The sequence below is a fragment of the Petromyzon marinus genome, chromosome 21 (genome assembly GCF_048934315.1).
Source record: "Petromyzon marinus isolate PM22_M1 ecotype Great Lakes invasive population chromosome 21, UKy_Petmar_22M1.pri1.0, whole genome shotgun sequence".
Lineage (NCBI taxonomy): Eukaryota > Metazoa > Chordata > Hyperoartia > Petromyzontiformes > Petromyzontidae > Petromyzon > Petromyzon marinus.
Window position 1 is genome coordinate 13,557,093 of NC_133687.1, and position 23,223 is coordinate 13,580,315.

The 23,223-nt window shown below is 52.0% G+C and overlaps 1 protein-coding gene and 1 long non-coding RNA gene across 3 annotated transcripts in view; both read left to right on the top strand.

The window, feature by feature from the left end:
- The first annotated feature begins 416 nt into the window (after positions 1–416).
- Positions 417–13,810, top strand: LOC116944593 (uncharacterized). Of its 2 annotated transcripts, XR_012942546.1 has the most exons (4): positions 417–926; positions 4,531–4,746; positions 11,153–11,229; positions 11,368–13,810. It is a non-coding gene; the product is annotated as an uncharacterized LOC116944593 (long non-coding RNA). The 2 variants fall into 2 exon arrangements; XR_004403130.2 differs by lacking the exon at positions 417–926 and having other exon boundaries at positions 4,289–4,746.
- Positions 13,811–15,709: 1,899 nt separating this feature from the next.
- Positions 15,710–23,223, top strand: part of GRK1 (G protein-coupled receptor kinase 1) — a 312,076-nt gene continuing 304,562 nt past the window's right edge. The window contains exon 1 of the mRNA XM_076068616.1: positions 15,710–16,478. The gene's annotated coding sequence lies outside the window, so the exon portion shown is untranslated. The remainder of the gene's footprint in view (positions 16,479–23,223) is intronic.

Consider the following 23,223-nt stretch of genomic DNA (forward strand, 5'->3'; position numbering starts at 1 on the left):
ACAATACTACATACGCAGAGTGAAGCCCTTCTCCCTCAGAGGAGCAGAGGGAGAAAGCCTTGACCCTGGACGTGAACAAAAGGGACAGGGGTCACTGGGGAACCTACCCAGTGAAACATGACATATGGTTGGGCCAATGTTGGCCCAACGTTGTTGGCCACTCTCCTGGGTAGGGAGTTCCAAATTGAAGGCAGCAGCAGCAGCAGCGCGGTCAAGCGAGGGCCTTGGTTGACCAGGGACTTCTGGCACTGATGATGATGATGACGAATGCCCCTCTGACCTTTGACTTGAAAAATAAAGACCGGCGCGTGACAAGTTGCATGCGTGTGCACGTTGAACTTATTTCGGCACCGTTCGTAGCCAACCGTGCTAATCGGAGGTGCTGGGGGAAGGACAAGAAACTCAGTAATGCATCGTGGCCTCACGCTGGGGTTGTTATCATCGATCAGCACGGTTGCGAAACTGTTAACCGTATGGTGTAACGAACAAGCGGGTAACTAACGGTTACTGGTTTGCCACATTATAGTAAATATTACATTAAAGGAATACAATAACATTCACTATCGAAGGGGGCTGTGCCGTGGCTGGTGATGGTCAAGCACATTCTGGACCTGGCATCCTATCAACTGAAACTTTTTTTTATTTGATCAGGTAAGGTTTACTGAGCCACGGAGATCCTCTGCAGAAGCGAGTTGGCTATCACAAGCGATAGCTCAACGGGGTGGCTCATCGTGTGGAAAGTAAGAGCAGACAAATGCTCTAAACGCGTGTCGTTGATGCTAAATGTGAAGGGGAAAACCCGGAGGACCCGCAGAAAAATCCACGCGACCACGGGGAGAGTGAGAGACACCGCAAACTCCAAATATACAGCAGCAGCTGGCGTCAGGGTCGGGATCGAACCCAGGACCTCCTCTAGACCGGGCGAGGTAAGTTCAACTATAAACTAAACTTATCTGTTTTTGTATCTTACCAGGTAAGGCCCACTGAGCTAGATAGCTCTTTTTTATACAGCTGTTTCAGAAGCGACCTGGCAGAGCGTGGAAGAGGAGGCCAAGTACCACCCGAACGAGAGGCAGCTCCGCTAGCAAGTGGCTCGATTGCGAGCAGGAAATTGCAGGGCCGCTCCGTCACCTTCATCTTTACTATCTCACCAGCAGGGGGCAGCGGTGACCCGGTGATGGTGGTGGTGGTGCTCAGAGCCGAAGAGGAAATTCACCGTGAACGTAAAATCGCAACTGATGTTAGCCGTGGTCGGTAATAGGGATTTAAGATCTCCGGGTCCGGAGCGCGATGCAACTGAACCACCGCTCCCCATTCACACACACACCCTGTCTCACACACACACACACCCTGTCTTACACACACACCCTGTCTCACACACACACACCCTGTCTTTCATACACACGCCCTGTCTCTCACACACACCCTGTCTCTCTCACACACACACACCGTCTCTCACACACACACACACACACCCTGTCTCACACACACACACCCTGTCTCTCATACACACACACCCTGTCGATATTTACACCGCTGGTACCAGTCATCGGCAAGTCCACTCAGCTCCACGTCCTCCTGTACCACATCACTCCATCTCTTCTCTAGCCCGTGCTGCGCCCGTTTAGCCCCCTCGATCCGGCCGAACAAAAGTTGTTTCGGCATGCGGTGGCTGGGCATGCGGGCTACATGACCCAGCCAACGCAGCCTTGCCTGCTGGAGGAGCTCACCGATGGGACCTTGCCCAGATCTTTCAAGGATTTGTGAATTCCTCACACCATCCAGCCTGGTAAACCCAGGATGGATCGTAGGCAGGCTAGCCTAAATGTTTCTAACCGGCGGAGATGTTCTATTAGGGGGGTCCACGTTTCGCAAGCGTAGAGAAGGGAGGGAATGACCGTAGCCGAGAAGACCTGAAGCTTAGTTGGGAGCGACAGACCAGGCAGCTTCCACACAGCGTTACGCAACCGATGAAAAGATATTGCCGCTCGACTGATTCGGAGCCGGTCATAAGCACACTGCCCAGGTATGGGAAACTCTCCACTCTCTCGAACAACTGCCCCATCACCGATTGGGAATTATGGGGGTGCAGTGGTTGAGGGAGCCATCCGTTGACCGCACCCGGGCATCTCACACACACACACAAAGATAAAGATCCCCCATATAGCCTTAACAGACTGTAGGGGCAAGTGCTGTTAGCGAGCACCTATGAAGGCCGGAACGGTACACGAGGGGGTGGGTGGCCAGCACCACCACCACGCCCGACCGCCTTTGTCTCCCCAGTGGCGATGTTTACACACCGCACCAGGTACTCATTTGAGGCTGAGTCGACCTAGGGGAGGCCCGGGACCGGTTCAGATAATCGTCACTGGTGTTGGCCGTGAGCGGGAATCGAACCCGGGTCGCCAGGTTCATAGCGCAGCGCGCTAACCGCTACACTATCGCTCCCCACACGCACACACACCCCGTCTCACACACACAAATCCTGTCTCTCACACACACACCCTGTCTTTCACACACACACTGTCTCACACACACACGCCCTGTCTCACACACACACACACACCCTGTCTCACGCACACACACACCCTGTCTCACACACACACACACCCTGTCTCACACACACACACCCTGTCTCTCAAACACACACACACACACCCTGTCTCACACACACACCCTGTCTCACACACACACCCTATCTCACACACACACACCCTGTCTTTCACACACACACACCCTGTCTCTCACACACACACCCTGTCTCACACACACACACACACCCTGTCTCACACACACACACCCTGTCTCACACACACACCCTGTCTCACACACACACACACCCTGTCTCACACACACACACACACACCCTGTCTCTCACACACACACCCTGTCTCACACACACACACACCCTGTCTCACACACACACTGTCTCACACACACACGCCCTGTCTCACACACACACACACCCTGTCTCACGCACACACACACCCTGTCTCACACACACACACACACCCTGTCTCACACACACACACACACCCTGTCTCACACACACACCCTGTCTCACACACACACACACCCTGTCTCACACACACACCCTGTCTCACACACACACACCCTGTCTCACACACACACACACACCCTGTCTCTCACACACACACCCTGTCTTTCACACACACACACACACACCCTGTCTCTCACACACACACACCCTGTCTCTCACACACACACACCCTGTCTCACGCACACACACACCCTGTCTCACACACACACACACCCTGTCTCACACACACACACCCTGTCTCTCAAACACACACACACACACCCTGTCTCACACACACACCCTGTCTCACACACAAACCCTATCTCACACACACACACCCTGTCTTTCACACACACACACCCTGTCTCTCACACACACACCCTGTCTCACACACACACACACACCCTGTCTCACACACACACACCCTGTCTCACACACACACCCTGTCTCACACACACACACACCCTGTCTCACACACACACACACACACCCTGTCTCTCACACACACACCCTGTCTCACACACACACACACACACCCTGTCTCACACACACACTGTCTCACACACACACGCCCTGTCTCACACACACACACACCCTGTCTCACGCACACACACACCCTGTCTCACACACACACACACACCCTGTCTCACACACACACACACACCCTGTCTCACACACACACCCTGTCTCACACACACACACACCCTGTCTCACACACACACCCTGTCTCACACACACACACCCTGTCTCACACACACACACACACCCTGTCTCTCACACACACACCCTGTCTTTCACACACACACACACACACCCTGTCTCTCACACACACACACCCTGTCTCTCACACACACACACCCTGTCTCACACACACACCCTGTCTCACACACACACACACCCTGTCTCTCACACACACACCCTGTCTCACACACACACACCTCCCCCTTTCCCTCCCCGACCCCCGCCCCTCTCCCCCCAGCCCCGCCCCCGTGTCGCAGTGACGCGGAGGCTTCCACTGCACTGCGCATCAATGCGTCTTATCGGGCGACGTCACCCGCCGTGACGCCACGAGGGGCTCGTATGAAAATGAGCGTCGTTAATTATTCATAGGGTGGGCGGGACTTCGCGGGTTTTACGTCTGAGCAGGGTGTGGGGGGGGTTAAAGGGAAAGATGACGGGGGCCGAGGGGAGGGGGGCCCGGGAGGGCTGGGGGACGCGGGGGATGGGCTCTGCGAGGTCTCTCTCTCCCTCCCGCTTTAATGGGGCATTGCCTCCCCTCTGAATTATTTACTGTGTTCTCTGAGTGTAGATGATTGTAATGGACTGAACTGGATAATGGGGAGCAGCTAATATATGGCTAAGGTGATGATGATAATGCTGAGAATGGTTGTGATGGTGTTGCAGTGTTGGTGATAATGACGGTGGTGGTGGTGATGACGGTGGTGATGGTAATGAAACGTGAACTTATTTAAACGGACATCTGCGTTCAGGGCTGGCCTGCCTACGATCCATCCCGGGTTAAACCAGACTGGATCACAGTGTGAGGAGCTGGCAGATCCTTGAAAGATCTGAACACGGTGCCATCGGTGAGCTCCTCCAGGAGGCGAGGCTGCGTTGGCTGGGTCAAGGAGCCACCGCACGCCCAGGCAGCTTCTGTTTGGCCGGAGAGAGGGGCCTCAGGGCGCACGACACGGGCAAGAGAAGAGGTGGGATGATGTGATACAGGAGGATGTGGAGCTGAGTGGACTTGTGGATGACCGGTACCAGCGGTGTCAAGGTCGGCCTTTGTGGAGGAGGCTCGTGAGGGACGCTACTGGACAGTGCCAGGCTAAGTGCACCTCGATGCTACTGGTTGGAGGCAGCAGGTTGGCACATTAGGGGGCACAGGTGATGAATCTGCCGGTCATCTCAGTCAGTCAACCCATGGCCCCTGGCTCTGTCCCGTGACCTCCTGCCAGCAGCGAGCCTGCCACAATTCACGTGGCCTCAACGTGCACCTGGCCTGGCACAAGGTACCGTTGCGATGTCACCGCCTCTTAGTGGTCAACGGCACCTGTTGGTGGTAAATGATGGTGATGATGGTGCTGATGATTGGAAAAGGTGTGCGTACCCACACTTTACCCCACCACCACACCACTTGCCAATCGATTAACTGCGGAGGACCCGGGAGATCGATCCAATAAACGAAACTTTTATTTACTTTACCAGGTAAGGCCCACTGAGCTAGAGATATCTTTTTCAAACGCGACCTGGCTATCAGAAATAATAGCAAAATGAAGTGGCTTATATCATCATGCGGCAAGTTATAGCAGCCAAAACATTCTAAACGCGTGATGTTGATTCTAAACGTGGAGGGGAAAACAAGAGGATCCGGAGAGAAAAACAAATCCACGACCTCCTGCATACCAGGCGAGGTAGTTAACATCTCCTCGCCACCGCGACCTCTGAATACCGCTCCACATGGCCACGCGTGCAGCAAAACTGGTGACCGCTATGTATATTATTTACTGTTTTAATGGTTCATGGTGATTATCGGTGAATCCAAGCAACGTAACAAACGCGTGTATAAATTTTGATTTAAAGCTTTCGTGACTGCAGTAATTCATATTCTTAGCTCTTTCGGTAAAGTCACGTTGAAGGGAAACAATAAAATAATAAAATATATATAAAACAATTAAAAAATTCTCACGATGTTTCGACCATAACACAAACGGTCATCATCAGGTGTTGGTTTTTCACACCTGATGACGACAGTTTGTGTTATGGTCGAAACGTCGTGAGAATTGTTTTATTGTTTTATATATATTTTATTGTTTCCCTTCAACGTGACTTTACCGAAAGAGCTAAGGATATAAACGCGTGTAAAGTTTACACGTGAATACCGCTGATATAGTAGTATAGTTACTGGACAGGGACTCCCTCTACCCACGATCGAGTTAGGTTTTAGAGGTCTGTTCGTAAGTCGATTTGTTCGTAAGTCCAACTTCACTCCCGTCGATGCCAAACATGTTGCACCGCGTGTTACACGAAACACGGGGAATGCCTTTAAACGTTCCATGATCTCTTGGTAGATGTAGATACCGCTGGTTCTTCTTACGACCTCCCTCAACAACTTCCACCGCTCGTACGCTTCTGAGACACGATGGTGGTTGATAATATTCGTGAGAAGCACAGAAAACGTCGGAGTGAACAGCACAGCGACAACAGACGATTGCGGCGTGCTTGCCAGACGTGCTGGGTAATGACACAGAACATCCACCGTCACCTATTGCGCCAGGGGGTTGGAGTTTAACGTCCGGCTCTCGGTCCGAAACAGGCAACTGCACATCGGGACAGGTTTATTGGTATCTCGGTGATATTAACAATTATGGTAACACAGATGGAAAGACGATAATGGCGATGCCCCAAAAGGGCTCTCAGTGGCCTAATCTGCCGGATTACATCCGTTGCGTTTCCCCGCGCCAAAATGATTCCCCCTAATCCGGAAGAGTCAATCACAGAGATGGTCCCCCCCCTCCCCCCACTCACGGCCTGCCTCCACGTGGCCTCCTCGCACGTGTCACGGACGCTGTGAGCGAGCGCTTATTAAGCAGGGCCGAATGATTTAGTGATTTCCACCACTGCTGCTGCTGCTGCAACTGTGGTGGTGATGACAAAAGCAATAATCCGTGCGACACGTTCGTCAAAATGTTGTTCGATAAACTATAAACATTTTAAATTTTGATTAAAAACTTTCGTGACTGCAGGGATTCATATTCTTGGTTCTTTCGGTAAAGTCACATAGAAGGGAACAATAAAAATACATTTTTATTATATTTTTATTATTTTATTGTTTCTCTTCTACGTGACTTTACCGAAAGAACCAAGAATATAAACATTTTATTTGACCAGGTAAGGTCCATTGAGCTATACAGTATAGCTAATTTTCAAGAGCGACCCAGCTACCACAAGTGATAGCTCAACGAAGTGGCCTATCATCATGTGGACATTATTAGCAGCCAAATGCTCTAAAACGCGTGTTGTTGATTCTCAATATGTACCCGGAGAAAACCCAACTCCACCACGGGGAGAGAGAGACACGCAAACTCCAAATATACAGCAGCAGCAGGCGTCAGTATCGGTATCGAACCCACGACCTCCTGTATACCAGGCGAGGTGGTTAACATCTCGCGACCGTGCTTCCTCTACACGCTATGAATATGGATCATTGCCCAAAACGTCGCACGCGTGCAGTGGCGGTGTTGACGCACGCGTCGAGTTTGCGATCGAGAGGCGCGTAGCCAACCACGGAGCAAGACGCTCGTCCAATCACGCACCTCCGATTAGCGCGGTGGGCTTATACGTACGGTGCACAAGAAGTTCAACACGCTGTGCAACTACGAACGTGCGTTCGGGCACGGGGCCCAAAGAGTTGAACAAGCGGGGACATCCTGAACACTTCAACGCGGCCACGGAAGGAATTTGGGTTCCATTGATCCCAGGAAGGCGGATAATCGAGAGTCTACTGTATAGGTTGAGTGGGATTCAGGGCTTTGTGGATGGAGTTTGTGGTCAGAGTTATGCTTTCGGATTAGGATTTAGGAGTTTGGGGTTAGGGGTTAAGAGCTGGGGTTTGGGGGCTGGAGGTAAGAAGGAGTTACTGTTTTGGTGGTAGGGTTCGGGATAACAGTGACAGAGACCGCTGATCTAGAATCTACGGCGACAGCAATCGATTAGTCTCTAGCGATGATCGGTTTTGATTGCACGACTAATCGGATAGCACGACAATAGAGTTGGTGGTAAAAATAAAAAGTCTTATCTCTGGATGAAAGGTGATGGGCGGGGCTGTGGTGATGTCATCGCGGAACGTCACGCTGGGCGTGGCTTGTAGGGGGTTTCCCACCTTCAGGCCCGGCGGGGAGGGGGGGGGTCGCTATTTTTAAAAAGAGCCCCACGCAATCGACCACACGAAAGTAATCGATTTTAAAATAAATACGATCGATTCATCGATTAGTCGATCCTAAAACCCCCCACATCCACCGCCTTCCCCGCCCTCGTGTCTCCTTCTCCCTCCTCGCTCCACCCTCTCGCGCCCGTCGAGTCGCCCCGGGTGGGTGGGGGGCTGCTGTGGGGGGGGGGGAGAAGGGGGAGGGGAGAGAAGGGGGGGGAGAGAAGGGGGGGGAGAGAAGGGGGGGAGAGAAGGGGGGGAAGGGGGGGGAGAGAAGGGGGGGAAGGGGGGGGAGAGAAGGGGGGGAAGGGGGAGAGAAGGGGGGGAGAGAGAAGGGGGGGGGAGAGAAGGGGGGGAAGGGGGGGAGAGAGAAGGGGGGGGGGAGAGAAGGGGGGGAAGGGGGGGGAGAGAGAAGGGGGGGGGGAGAAGAGAAGGGGGGGGGGGGAGAGAAGGCGGGGGGGGGATTTCCCATCAAAGACACAAAAATCAATGGAGCGATTCCATCTCGGAACGTGCACAAAGTGTACCCAGAAACACAGCCAGTTTACAACGTGTACCCAGTGTAGATGTGTAGTTTACACAGTGTACCCAGAAACACAGCCAGTTTACAACGTGTACCCAGTATAGATGTGTAGTTTACACAGTGTACCCAGAAACACAGCCAGTTTACAACGTGTACCCAGTATAGATGTGTAGTTTACACAGTGTACCCAGAAACACAGCCAGTTTACAACGTGTACCCAGTATAGATGTATAGTTTACACAGTGTACCCAGAAACACAGCCAGTTTACAACGTGTACCCAGTATAGATGTATAGTTTACACAGTGTACCCAGAAACACAGCCAGTTTACAACGTGTACCCAGTATAGATGTATAGTTTACACAGTGTACCCAGAAACACGACCAGTTTACAACGTGTACCCAGTGTAGATGTATAGTTTACACAGTGTACCCAGAAACAGCCAGTTTACACAGTGTACCCAGTGTAGATGTATAGTTTACACAGTGTACCCAGAAACACGACCAGTTTACAACGTGTACCCAGTGTAGATGTATAGTTTACACAGTGTACCCAGAAACACGACCAGTTTACAACGTGTACCCAGTATAGATGTGTAGTTTACACAGTGTACCCAGAAACACGACCAGTTTACAACGTGTACCCAGTGTAGATGTATAGTTTACACAGTGTACCCAGAAACACGACCAGTTTACAACGTGTACCCAGTGTAGATGTATAGTTTACACAGTGTACCCAGAAACACAGCCAGTTTACAACGTGTTCCCAGTGTAGATGTATAGTTTACACAGTGTACCCAGAAACACAGCCAGTTTACAACGTGTACCCAGTATAGATGTATAGTTTACACAGTGTACCCAGAAACACGACCAGTTTACAACGTGTACCCAGTACAGATGTATAGTTTACACAGTGTACCCAGTATAGATGTGTAGTTTACACAGTGTACCCAGAAACAGCCAGTTTACACAGTGTACCCAGTGTAGATGTATAGTTTACACAGTGTACCCAGAAACACAGCCAGTTTACAACGTGTACCCAGTACAGATGTATAGTTTACACAGTGTACCCAGAAACACGACCAGTTTACAACGTGTACCCAGTATAGATGTGTAGTTTACACAGTGTACCCAGAAACAGCCAGTTTACACAGTGTACCCAGTGTAGATGTATAGTTTACACAGTGTACCCAGAAACACGACCAGTTTACAACGTGTACCCAGTACAGATGTATAGTTTACACAGTGTACCCAGTATAGATGTGTAGTTTACACAGTGTACCCAGAAACAGCCAGTTTACACAGTGTACCCAGTGTAGATGTATAGTTTACACAGTGTACCCAGAAACACAGCCAGTTTACAACGTGTACCCAGTACAGATGTATAGTTTACACAGTGTACCCAGAAACACAGCCAGTTTACAACGTGTACCCACTATAGATGTGTAGTTTACACAGTGTACCCAGAAACACGACCAGTTTACAACGTGTACCCAGTGTAGATGTGTAGCTTACACAGTGTACCCAGAAACACAGCCAGTTTACAACGTGTACCCAGTATAGATGTGTAGTTTACACAGTGTACCCAGAAACACGACCAGTTTACAATGTGTACCCAGTATAGATGTGTAGTTTACACAGTGTACCCAGAAGCACAGCCAGTTTACAACGTGTACCCACTATAGATGTGTAGTTTACACAGTGTACCCAGAAACAGCCAGTTTACAACGTGTACCCAGTACAGATGTATAGTTTACACAGTGTACCCAGAAACACGACCAGTTTACAACGTGTACCCAGTATAGATGTGTAGTTTACAAAGTGTACCCAGAAACACAGCCAGTTTACAACGTGTACCCACTATAGATGTATAGTTTACACAGTGTACCCAGAAACACAGCCAGTTTACAACGTGTACCCAGTATAGATGTCTAGTTTACACAGTGTACCCAGAAACACAGCCAGTTTACAACGTGTACCCAGTGTAGATGTGTAGTTTACACAGTGTACCCAGAAACACAGCCAGTTTACAACGTGTACCCAGTATAGATGTGTAGTTTACACAGTGTACCCAGAAACACAGCCAGTTTACAACGTGTACCCAGTATAGATGTGTAGTTTACACAGTGTACCCAGAAACACGACCAGTTTACAACGTGTACCCAGTATAGATGTGTAGTTTACACAGTGTACCCAGAAACACAGCCAGTTTACAACGTGTACCCACTATAGATGTGTAGTTTACACAGTGTACCCAGAAACACGACCAGTTTACAACGTGTCCCAGTATAGATTTGTAGTTTACACAGTGTACCCAGAAATATGGATAATTTACAAAGTGTACCCAAGACAGCGCCAAGCCAGCACAGCTACTGCCTGTGATTAAACCATGATGGTCTCGGCTCAGTCATCAGTGACTAATAGAGACCCATACACTTACATAGAGACAAATTAACTCACAAATATACGCATCTCTATGGGTCTCTATGCATCTTTACGCGTCTCTTTGGGTCTACGAGTCGCAACGCATCTCCATGGGTATCTTTGAGTTCACTGCATGGTCCATAATTGTATGCACTGTATGCATGTTGAACTTCTTTCGCACCGCACGTAGCCAACCGTGCTAATCGGGTGCATGTTTTCTGTCTTTCACTGACCACGCAGTGCGGATGCATCGACGTGCACGATCGGACACCCTTTGCAGAAGTGTGGGTGGGAAAGTGCTGCCCCCCCCCACCGCGGTGAGGACACGAGGTCATTGGAAGGTCATCCCAGAAGTTGGCGTTGCGGTAGCCGCGTGACCGTGTCCGTGGCTTTTTTTGATATTCACGAATTGTTGTTGTTTGCGCTTCTTGGTCTCGCGATGCCCGTTGGCAAAGTCGGCAGAGATTTGCCGAAAGGGACGCCGGGACGGAGGTCACCAACATGGACGAGGATGCGGGCACGGCTCAAGATGAGCAGCAGGAGGAGGAGGAACGCTGATCAGGAGGAGGAGAGAGACGATGTCTCGCATGCTGAGAGGGCGACGATGAACTGCACGGAGGAGCAGCGCCTGTTGTTTTAACAGGGGACGGGCGAGAGGTTATTTTATTGTTTTATTTGACGAGGTAAAACCCATGCTGAGCTACGTAGCTCTTTTCAGAAGCGACCTGGCCGTCACAGATGATGGATCGACGCAGTTGTCTCGTCGCGTGGAAATGTACAGCAGCAGCAGCAGCTACATTCTCTAAACGCGTTGCGGCGTTGTTGTTGTTGATTCTAAACGTGTAGGAGAGAAAACCGGAGGACCCGGAGAAAATTCAACGCGACCACGGGGAGAGTGCGAGAGAGAGGGAGGGAGACCGTCGCAAACTCCGAATACACAGCGCCAGGCGTCAGGGTCGAGATGTAACACCACGATCTCCCGCACACCAGACGAGACAGTGAACACCTCGCTCACAGAGGCGGGGTGGCCACGCACAGGTCACTTGATTTACGGAAGGCCCTTGAGCCTCTTTAGTGACGTACACGTGATGCGTTGAAGGACATCGATATTTATTTAAGCTCGATTCGGGAGTGTGTGGTTTTTTTAAATGTATTTCACATCGTACGCGTGGGGGCACTCACCGTTGCATGCGCATGCGTTCACTTCCACTCCGCAGCCGCTAGAGGCCGCTACATTCAGCATAATGCGTAGGGAAGAGAAAAACATCGATTAACCAACCGAATCGCTGCGGTTTACGGGGGGGGGGGAGCTCATCGTGAAGCAACTCGAGAGTCCCTTTTAGGGGTCGCACGCTTCAGCCGCGTCTCACTCAGTCCCCAGCCATGTTTTTGTCTTACTCTATGGGATGGGCTGGCCCTGCCCACGGTAACGTGGAATTCCCGCCTCGGTGCTCAGAAACCGTCAGTCATCAAATGTTCGAGTGACCCGCAGTGATCAGAAACCAAAAAATTATCTCCGATGTGTCCGCAACAATCTCCGACGATTCGCGCTGTGGGGAGCTTTCTCGATGTCTTGTCCTTCAATGACACAGCGCGAAACGTCGGACATCGTGCCGAGCAACCCAAAGACACAATAGCCGTGACGTCGCCTCCCGCAGCGAGAGGCGACGACTCAGAGGCGCCAGGAGGAGGAACCCGCGGACGGACGGGAAGGCAGCAGCAGCCGCCGCTGACAATTTCCCAAGCTCTGCGGTCCTTTATATATCGCGGTGTTATCGGCCAATGAACGATGAGTGCTTATATGTGGGAGGAAAGCTGAGCATCTTGAGCAGGGGTCGGCAACCGAAACAACAAGAAGAGGCTTTTTTTAAAAAATTCGGTAACAAAAAAAATCTCAATATTTCAAGAGCCGCAAAATACACTGTGGTGACGACGAGACGGCCGTGATTGTCCTGAATAAATGACGGCGACGAAGCGGCCCTTTAATGAGCCGCAGGTTATGGTGACCCCGGATCGAGAGAAAACTCACGCTTGCGATGATGGGGTGGTGGGACACTCTATCCCGTGTAGACGGACCAGGCGCGAGTCCATAATACAGGCTGGTTCAAACAGATGGACACAATTTCAAAGATATAGCGATTTCAAATCGGGCCCATCGTCTTTGAAACACCCTGTATTGTGTTTGTTGCCGCTCCACCTTTTGGCAGAGCCAGCCAGCCAGGGTACGGCTCCTCCTCGACGCCCACCCACGGCAAGGGAGTTTCGCAACATTCGTGTGGTGATCCAGCAACCCCTCGCTGTTGCTGCCTCAGCAGTGCTGGGAGGCGGGCGATAGGGCCACCACGACCGCCACGGCACGGAACAGCCACGCGGGGAGCAACTCCACGGTGGCTAGGAGATGTTAACTGCCTCGCCTGGTGTACAGGAGGTCGTGGGTTCCATCCCGACCCTGACGCCTGCTACTGCTGTATATGTTGAGTTTGCGTGTCTTTCATCATCGTCATAGTGGCTAGGAGATGTTAACTGCCTCGCCTGGTGTACAGGAGGTCGTGGGTTCCATCCCGACCCTGACGCCTGCTACTGCTGTATATGTTGAGTTTGCGTGTCTTTCATCATCGTCATAGTGGCTAGGAGATGTTAACTGCCTCGCCTGGTGTACAGGAGGTCGTGGGTTCCATCCCGACCCTGACGCCTGCTACTGCTGTATATGTTGAGTTTGCGTGTCTCTCTCTCCCCGTGGTGGAGTGGAGTTTTCTCCGGGTACATATTTAGAATCAACATCACGCGTTTTAGAGCATTTGGCTGCTAATCATTTCCACATGATGATAAACCACTTCGTTGAGCAATCATTTGCGATAGCCAGGTCGCTTGTAAAAATAAACCAACCCACAAGTTGAACTCTGGTAAGACGTTTTCCCACCACTCGACAGCGCTGGAGACCCCGACACAGCGTGTGTCACCAACACGTGTGTCACCAACACGTGTGTCACCAACACGTGTGTCACCAATAGCGTGTGTCACCAACACGTGTGTCACCAACACGTGTGTCACCAATAGCGTGTATCACCAAGAGCGTGTGTCACCAACACGTGTGTCACCAACACGTGTGACACCAACAGCGTGTGTCACCAACACGTGTGTCACCAACACGTGTGACACCAACAGCGTGTGTTACCAACACGTGTGACACCAACACGTGTGTCACCAACACGTGTGACACCAACACGTGTGTCACCAACATGTGTGACACCAACACGTGTGTCACCAACACGTGTGTCACCAACACGTGTGTCACCAACACGTGACACCAACACGTGTGTCACCAACACGTGACACCAACACGTGTGTCACGAACACGTGTGACACCAACACGTGTGTCACCAACAGCGTGTGACACCAACACGTGTGTCACCAACACGTGTGACACCAACAGCGTGTGTTACCAACACGTGTGTCACCAACAGCGTGTCACCAACAGCGTCTGTCACTAACACGTGTGTCACCAACACGTGTCACCAACACGTGTGTCACCAACAGCGTGCGATACCAACAGCGTGTGTCACCAACACGTGTGTCACCAACACGTGTGACACCAACAACGTGTGTAACCAACAGGTGTGTCACCAACACGTGTGACACCAACAACGTGTGACACCAACACGTGTGTCACCAACACGTGTGTCACCAACAACGTGTGACACCAACACGTGTGTCACCAACGTGTGTAACCAACACGTGTGTCACCTACACGCGACACCAACACGTGTGTCACCAACACGTGTGACACCAACACGTGTGTCACCAACACGTGTGTCACCAACACGTGTGACACCAACACGTTCTACCAACACGTGTGTCACCAACACGTGTGTCACCAACACGTGACACCAACACGTGTGTTACCTACACGTGTGTCACCAACAGTGTGTGTCACTAACACGTGTGTCACCAACACGTGTCACCAACACGTGTGTCACCAACAGCGTGCGACACCAACAGCGTGTGTCACCAACACGTGTGTCACCAACAGCGTGCGACACCAACAGCGTGTGTCACCAACACGTGTGTCACCAACAGCGTGTGTCACCAACACGTGTGACACCAACAGCGTGTGACACCAACAGCGTGTATCACCAACACGTGTGACACCAACACGTGTGACACCAACACGTGTGTAACCAACACGTGTGTCACCTACAGCGTGTCACCAACACGTGTGTCACCAACAGCGTGTCACCAACACGTGTGTCACCAACAGCGTGTCACCAACACGTGTGTCACCAACAGCGTGTCACCAACACGTGTGTCACCAACACGTGTGTCACCAACACGTGGCACCAACACGTGTGACACCAACACGTGTGTCACCAACAGCGTGTCACCAACACGTGTGTCACCAACGTGTGTAACCAACACGTGTGTCACCAACAGCGTGTCACCAACACGTGACACCAACACGTGTGTCACCAACACGTGACACCAACACGTGTGTCACCAACACGTGTGTCACCAACACGTGTGTCACCAACACGTGTGACACCAACACGTGTGACACCAACACGTGTGACACCAACAGACACCCACCTCACGCGGATTGAACCGCGGCCTCGGTTCTCTGAGGTCGCTTGAGGTCACGTCACTCATCGCCCCCCCCGCCCCCCCCCCCTGCTTAATTGTGTTGTAGAGGTGGGGGGAGGGGAGTGGGGGGAGGAAATGAGGAGGAGGATGGGGGGGGGGTGATGGAGCTTAATTGCCGCACTATCCCCCGCTGCCCCCACCCCTCCCCTCCCCCTTGGCGCCCCACTGCTACTCACCTGCAGATTATCAGCTCCACCTCCACCCCCTTGCTGGCTGCGCGCATTCCGCTCCTCTCGATTCCCCAATCCACTCTGCCACCTTGGCCACAGACAGCAGCAGCGGCGGGCAGTGCCAACCTGTCTGCCCGTGTACACAGAGCGGGGGGGGGAGGCGAGAAGGAGCTCGCAGTGCCGGGGGCTACGTGCGTGTGCCGAACGGGGAGTCTTCCTCTTGATGCTGCTGTCCATGTGTCATTGTTTCTTGTTCGGGGAGTTGGCTGCTGTATTTGGTCGGCTTGCTTGTTCGTCGTCGTTGGTTGCGTTGTGGGCAAGTTGTTGTCTGTGTTGTCTGTGTTGTTGTTGGTAGTGGTGGAGGTGGTGGTGGTTGAGTTGGCTAAGGTGGCAGTCGCGGTAGTTGGCGATTGTGGTAGTTGGTGGTGATTGTGGAGGCGGTAGTGGTAGTTGTTTGTGGTGGTCGAGGTGGTGGTGGTGGTGGTCGAGGTGGTAGTTGGTGTTGTTGGTGGTGGTCGAGGTGGTGGGCAAACGTCGGATTTTGGGATTGTAAAGCAGCCATGAGGAGCAGAGGAGGAGGGAGCCCTCGCTGACTCTTCTTGAACATCGTCGAGAGAGAGACACGCGGAGACACGCGTGGCAGACACGGAGACACGCGTGGCAGACGCGGAGACACGCGTGGCAGACACGGAGATACGCGACGAGACGGAGGAAGACGGACAGGCTCGAGGCGAGGAGCTTCCAGAGACACCAGGAGGGTGAGAGAGAGAGAGAGAGACGCGCGCGCACGTGGAGGAGACACGGGGAACGCGCAAGGCAGACACACAGACACATGGAGACACACAGGCTGACCGACAGCGAGAGACACACAGACACCGAGAGACAATGTATGAGAAACGTAGAGGGCTAAACACAGTGCCACATATAAACATGGAGAGACACGGGGGGGGGGGGGAAATGACATTCATACTGTGCATGATCTTGTCATGCACGGTACTATGCGCTTTATCTTTGTTGGCATTTGAAAGACAAAGAGCGGCCTTAGAGAACCGCACATCGAGTGTTTGGAGAAGCCATTCGATTACTTCTGGGAGTACCAAGTTGGATTTCTGCAAACGCGTGGATGAAGTCTTGGACTTCACCGCACCGTAGTCGCAAGGATGCGACTCTCAGCTGTCCGCTTGCGGACAACGTGGCCCTACCTCACGCGTGTGGGCGCCACGGTGGCTAGGAGATGTTTACTACCTCGCCTGGTAGACAGGAGGTTCGTGGGTTCGATCCCGACCCTGACGCCTGGATATTTGGAGCCTGTTTGTCTCTTTTCTCGTGGTCGCGTGGATTTTTCTCCGGGTCCTCCGGTTCTTGTTCCTGCACATTTCGAAACAACGTCACGCCTTTCGAGTATTTGCCTGCTATAAATATCCACGTGATGAGCCACTTTGTTGAACTATAATTTGTGGCCAGATCGCTTCTGAAAACGAGCAATATAGCTCAGTGGGCCTTATCCGGTAAAATAAGATTAGTTTAGTAATCTATGTTGAACTTCTTTCCCACCGTACGTTGACAACCGAGCTAATCGGAAGTGTGGAGAAAGGACAATAGACTAAACACAAAACTAATTTCTAAAGAAATGGTGCTCGAGAAGAGTCTGTTCAGCTTCAGCAACAGCCCTCTGTGCTATGAGCGTCGTAGGCACAAGTTAAGTTGACAAAGCAGTTGCTGTGGTGTTTATTTGACGACGGACGCTGGTTTTTATGCGGCGTGTCAAGGCCAGATCCTGGCTACAACGGATTTGCGACCAGCTCTGAACCACCTCGTTCGGCGGTGACTCGTTTCAGGATCGGCTTCAATCTTCCTACGGGAAGGCGCTCTCCGACTGGACATCCGTGGGAAACGAAGAGCTTTATAGCTCATCGGATTCCTCCAGTATATAAATAAATATTCGGATTCTGAACTTGTAGACAGTGTTGACAAGGGATTATTGCCATGGGTATCTTTTGTGGCCATCAAGATTATTTATTGGATTTATGGTGCAGATAACCATGGGGGGGGGGGGGGGGGGCGGGGGGGGAGGTCTCTAGCCACCTTGGGTGGTCTCTGCTGTGTGAGTCTATGGGTCTCTGCTGTGTGAGTCTATGGGTTTCTGCTGTGTGAGTCTATGGGTCTCTGCGGTGTGAGTCTATGGGTCTGTGCTGTGTGAGTCTATGGGTCTCTGTTGTGTGAGTCTATGGGTCTCTGCTGTGTGAGTCTATGGGTCTCTGTGGTGTGAGTCTATCGGTCTCTGCTGTGTGAGTCTATGGGTCTCTGCTGTGTGAGTCTATGGGTCTCTGCTGTGTGAGTCTATGGGTCTCTGTGGTGTGAGTCTATGGGTCTCTGCTGTGTGAGTCTATCGGTCTCTGCTGTGTGAGTCTATGGGTATCTCAGTGTGAGTCTATGGGTCTCTGCTGTGTGAGTCTATGGGTCTCTCAGTGTGAGTCTATGGGTCTCTGCTGTGTGAGTCTATGGGTCTCTGCTGTGTGAGTCTATGGGTCTCTCAGTGTGAGTCTATGGGTCTCTCAGTGTGAGTCTATGGGTCTTTCAGTGTGAGTCTATGGGTCTCTGCGGTGTGAGTCTATCGGTCTCTGCTGTGTGAGTCTATGGGTCTCTGCTGTGTGAGTCTATGGGTCTCTGCGGTGTGAGTCTATCAGTCTCTGCTGTGTGAGTCTATGGGTCTCTGCTGTGTGAGTCTATGGGTCTCTGCTGTGTAAGTCTATGGGTCTCTGCTGTGTGAGTCTATGGGTCTCTGCTGCGTGAGTCTAAGGGTCTCAGCGGTGTGAGTCTATGGGTCTGTGCTGTGTGAGTCTATGGGTCTCTGCTGTGTGAGTCTATGGGTCTCTCAGTGTGAGTCTATGGGTCTCTGCTGTGTGAGTCTATGGGTCTGTGCTGTGTGAGTCTATGGGCCTTTCAGTGTGAGTCTATGGGTCTCTGTGGTGTGAGTCTATCGGTCTCTGCTGTGTGAGTCTATGGGTCTCTGCTGTGTGAGTCTATGGGTCTCTGCGGTGTGAGTCTATGGGTCTGTGCTGTGTGAGTCTATGGGTCTCTGCTGTGTGAGTCTATGGGTCTCTCAGTGTGAGTCTATGGGTCTCTGCTGTGTGACTCTATGGGTCTCTGCTGTGTGAGTCCATGGGTCTCTGCTGTGTGAGTCTATGGGTTTCTGCTGTGTGAGTCTGTGGGTCTCTGCTGTGTGAGTCTATGGGTCTCTGCTGTTCGAGTTTATGGGTCTCTGCTGTGCGAGCTTATGGGTCTCTGCTGTGTGAGTCTATGGGTCTCTGCTGTGTGAGTCTATGGGTCTCTGCTGTGTGAGTCTATGGGTCTCTGCTGCGTGAGTCTATGGGTCTCTGCTGCGTGAGTCTACGGGTCTCTGCTGTGTGAGTCTATGGGTCTCTACTGTGTGAGTCTAAGGGTCTCTGCTGTGTGAGTCTATCGGACTCTCAGTGCGAGTCTATAGGTCTCTGCTGTGTGCGTATATGGGTCTCTGCTGTGTGAGTCTATGGGTCTCTGCTGTGTGAGTCTATGGGTCTCTGCTGTGTGAGTCTATGGATCTCTGCTGTGTAAGTCTATGGGTCTCTGCTGTGTGAGTCTATGGGTCTCTGCTGTGTGAGTCTATGGGTCTCTGCTGCGTGAGTCTATGGGTCTCTGCTGTGTGAGTCTATGGGTCTCTGCTGTGTCAGTCAATGGGTCTCTGCTGTGTGAGTCTATGGGTCTCTGCTGTGTGAGTCTATGGGTCTCTGCTGTGAGAGTCTATGGGTCTCTGCTGTGTCAGTCAATGGGTCTCTGCTGTGTGAGTCTATGGGTCTCTGCTGTGCGAGTCTATGGGTCTCTGCTGTGTGAGTCTATGGGTCTCTGCTGTGTGAGTCTATGGGTCTCTGCTGCGTGAGTCTATGGGTCTCTGCTGTGTGAGTCTATGGGTCTCTGCTGTGTGAGTCTATGGGTCTCTGCTGCGTGAGTCTATGGGTCTCTGCGGTGTGAGTCTATGGGTCTCTGCTGTGTGAGTCTATGGGTCTCTGCTGTCAGTCAATGGGTCTCTGCTGTGTTAGTCTATGGGTCTCTGCCGTGAGAGTCTATGGGTCTCTGTTGTGTGAGTCTATGGGTCCCTGCTGTGTGAGTATATGGGTCTCTGCTGTGTGAGTCTATGGGTCTCTGCTCCATGAGTCGATGGGTCTCTGCTGTGCGAGTCTATGGGTCTCTGCTGTGTGAGTCTATGGGTCTCTGCTGTGTGAGTCTATGGGTCTCTGCTGTGTGAGTCTATGGGTCTCTGCTGTGTGAGTCTATGGGTCTCTGCTACGTGAGTCTATGGGTCTCTGCTGTGTGAGTCTATGGGTCTCTGCTGTGTGAGTCTATGGGTCCCTGCTGTGTGAGTCTATGGGTCTCTGCTGTGCGAGTCTATGGGTCTCTGCTGTGTGAGTCTATGGGTCTCTGCTGTGTGAGTCTATGGGTCTCTGCTCCATGAGTCGATGGGTCTCTGCTGTGTGAGTCTATGAGTCTCTGCTGTGTGAGTCTATGGGTCTCTGCTGTGTGAGTCTATGGGTCTCTGCTGTGCGAGTCAATGGGTCTCTGCTGTGTGAGTCTATGGGTCTCTGCTGTGTGAGTCTATGGGTCTCTGCTGTGTGAGTCTATGGGACTCTGCTGTGTGAGTCTATGGGTCTGTGCTGTGTGAGCCTATGGGTCTTTCAGTGTGAGTCTATGGGTCTCTGCTGTGTGAGTCTATGCTGTGTGAGTCTATGGGTCTCTGCTGTGTGAGTCTATGGGTCTCTGCGGTGTGAGTCTATGGGTCTCTGCTATGTGAGTCTATGGGTCTCTGCTGTGTGAGTCTATGGGTCTCTGCGGTGTGAGTCTATGGGTCTTTGCTGTGTGAGTCTATGGGTCTCTGCTGTGTGAGTCTATGGGTCTCTGCGGTGTGAGTCTATCAGTCTCTGCTGTGTGAGTCTATGGGTCTCTGCGGTGTGAGTCTATGGGTCTCTGCTATGTGAGTCTATGGGTCTCTGCTGTGTGAGTCTATGGGTCTCTGCGGTGTGAGTCTATCAGTCTCTGCTGTGTGAGTCTATGGGTCTCTGCGGTGTGAGTCTATGGGTCTCTGCTATGTGAGTCTATGGGTCTCTGCTGTGTGAGTCTATGGGTCTCTGCGGTGTGAGTCTATCAGTCTCTGCTGTGTGAGTCTATGGGTCTCTGTGGTGTGAGTCTATGGGTCTCTGCTATGTGAGTCTATGGGTCTCTGCTGTGTGAGTCTATGGGTCTCTGCGGTGTGAGTCTATCAGTCTCTGCTGTGTGAGTCTATGGGTCTCTGCGGTGTGAGTCTATGGGTCTCTGCTGTGTGAGTCTATGGGTCTCTGCGGTGTGAGTCTATGGGTCTCTGCGGTGTGAGTCTATCAGTCTCTGCTGTGTGAGTCTATGGGTCTCTGCTGTGTGAGTCTATGGGTCTCTGTGGTGTGAGTCTATCGGTCTCTGCTGTGTGAGTCTATGGGTCTCTGCTGTGTGAGTCTATGGGTCTCTGCTGTGTGAGTCTATGGGTCTCTGTGGTGTGAGTCTATGGGTCTCTGCTGTGTGAGTCTATCGGTCTCTGCTGTGTGAGTCTATGGGTATCTCAGTGTGAGTCTATGGGTCTCTGCTGTGTGAGTCTATGGGTCTCTCAGTGTGAGTCTATGGGTCTCTGCTGTGTGAGTCTATGGGTCTCTGCTGTGTGAGTCTATGGGTCTCTCAGTGTGAGTCTATGGGTCTCTCAGTGTGAGTCTATGGGTCTTTCAGTGTGAGTCTATGGGTCTCTGCGGTGTGAGTCTATCGGTCTCTGCTGTGTGAGTCTATGGGTCTCTGCTGTGTGAGTCTATGGGTCTCTGCGGTGTGAGTCTATCAGTCTCTGCTGTGTGAGTCTATGGGTCTCTGCTGTGTGAGTCTATGGGTCTCTGCTGTGTAAGTCTATGGGTCTCTGCTGTGTGAGTCTATGGGTCTCTGCTGCGTGAGTCTATGGGTCTCAGCGGTGTGAGTCTATGGGTCTGTGCTGTGTGAGTCTATGGGTCTCTGCTGTGTGAGTCTATGGGTCTCTCAGTGTGAGTCTATGGGTCTCTGCTGTGTGAGTCTATGGGTCTGTGCTGTGTGAGTCTATGGGCCTTTCAGTGTGAGTCTATGGGTCTCTGTGGTGTGAGTCTATCGGTCTCTGCTGTGTGAGTCTATGGGTCTCTGCTGTGTGAGTCTATGGGTCTCTGCGGTGTGAGTCTATGGGTCTGTGCTGTGTGAGTCTATGGGTCTCTGCTGTGTGAGTCTATGGGTCTCTCAGTGTGAGTCTATGGGTCTCTGCTGTGTGACTCTATGGGTCTCTGCTGTGTGAGTCCATGGGTCTCTGCTGTGTGAGTCTATGGGTTTCTGCTGTGTGAGTCTGTGGGTCTCTGCTGTGTGAGTCTATGGGTCTCTGCTGTTCGAGTTTATGGGTCTCTGCTGTGCGAGCTTATGGGTCTCTGCTGTGTGAGTCTATGGGTCTCTGCTGTGTGAGTCTATGGGTCTCTGCTGTGTGAGTCTATGGGTCTCTGCTGCGTGAGTCTATGGGTCTCTGCTGCGTGAGTCTACGGGTCTCTGCTGTGTGAGTCTATGGGTCTCTACTGTGTGAGTCTAAGGGTCTCTGCTGTGTGAGTCTATCGGACTCTCAGTGCGAGTCTATAGGTCTCTGCTGTGTGCGTATATGGGTCTCTGCTGTGTGAGTCTATGGGTCTCTGCTGTGTGAGTCTATGGGTCTCTGCTGTGTGAGTCTATGGATCTCTGCTGTGTGAGTCTATGGGTCTCTGCTGTGTGAGTCTATGGGTCTCTGCTGTGTGAGTCTATGGGTCTCTGCTGCGTGAGTCTATGGGTCTCTGCTGTGTGAGTCTATGGGTCTCTGCTGTGTCAGTCAATGGGTCTCTGCTGTGTGAGTCTATGGGTCTCTGCTGTGAGAGTCTATGGGTCTCTGCTGTGTGAGTCTATGGGTCTCTGCTGTGAGAGTCTATGGGTCTCTGCTGTGTCAGTCAATGGGTCTCTGCTGTGTGAGTCTATGGGTCTCTGCTGTGCGAGTCTATGGGTCTCTGCTGTGTGAGTCTATGGGTCTCTGATGTGTGAGTCTATGGGTCTCTGCTGCGTGAGTCTATGGGTCTCTGCTGTGTGAGTCTATGGGTCTCTGCTGTGTGAGTCTATGGGTCTCTGCTGCGTGAGTCTATGGGTCTCTGCGGTGTGAGTCTATGGGTCTCTGCTGTGTGAGTCTATGGGTCTCTGCTGTCAGTCAATGGGTCTCTGCTGTGTTAGTCTATGGGTCTCTGCCGTGAGAGTCTATGGGTCTCTGTTGTGTGAGTCTATGGGTCCCTGCTGTGTGAGTATATGGGTCTCTGCTGTGCGAGTCTATGGGTCTCTGCTGTGTGAGTCTATGGGTCTCTGCTGTGTGAGTCTATGGGTCTCTGCTCCATGAGTCGATGGGTCTCTGCTGTGCGAGTCTATGGGTCTCTGCTGTGT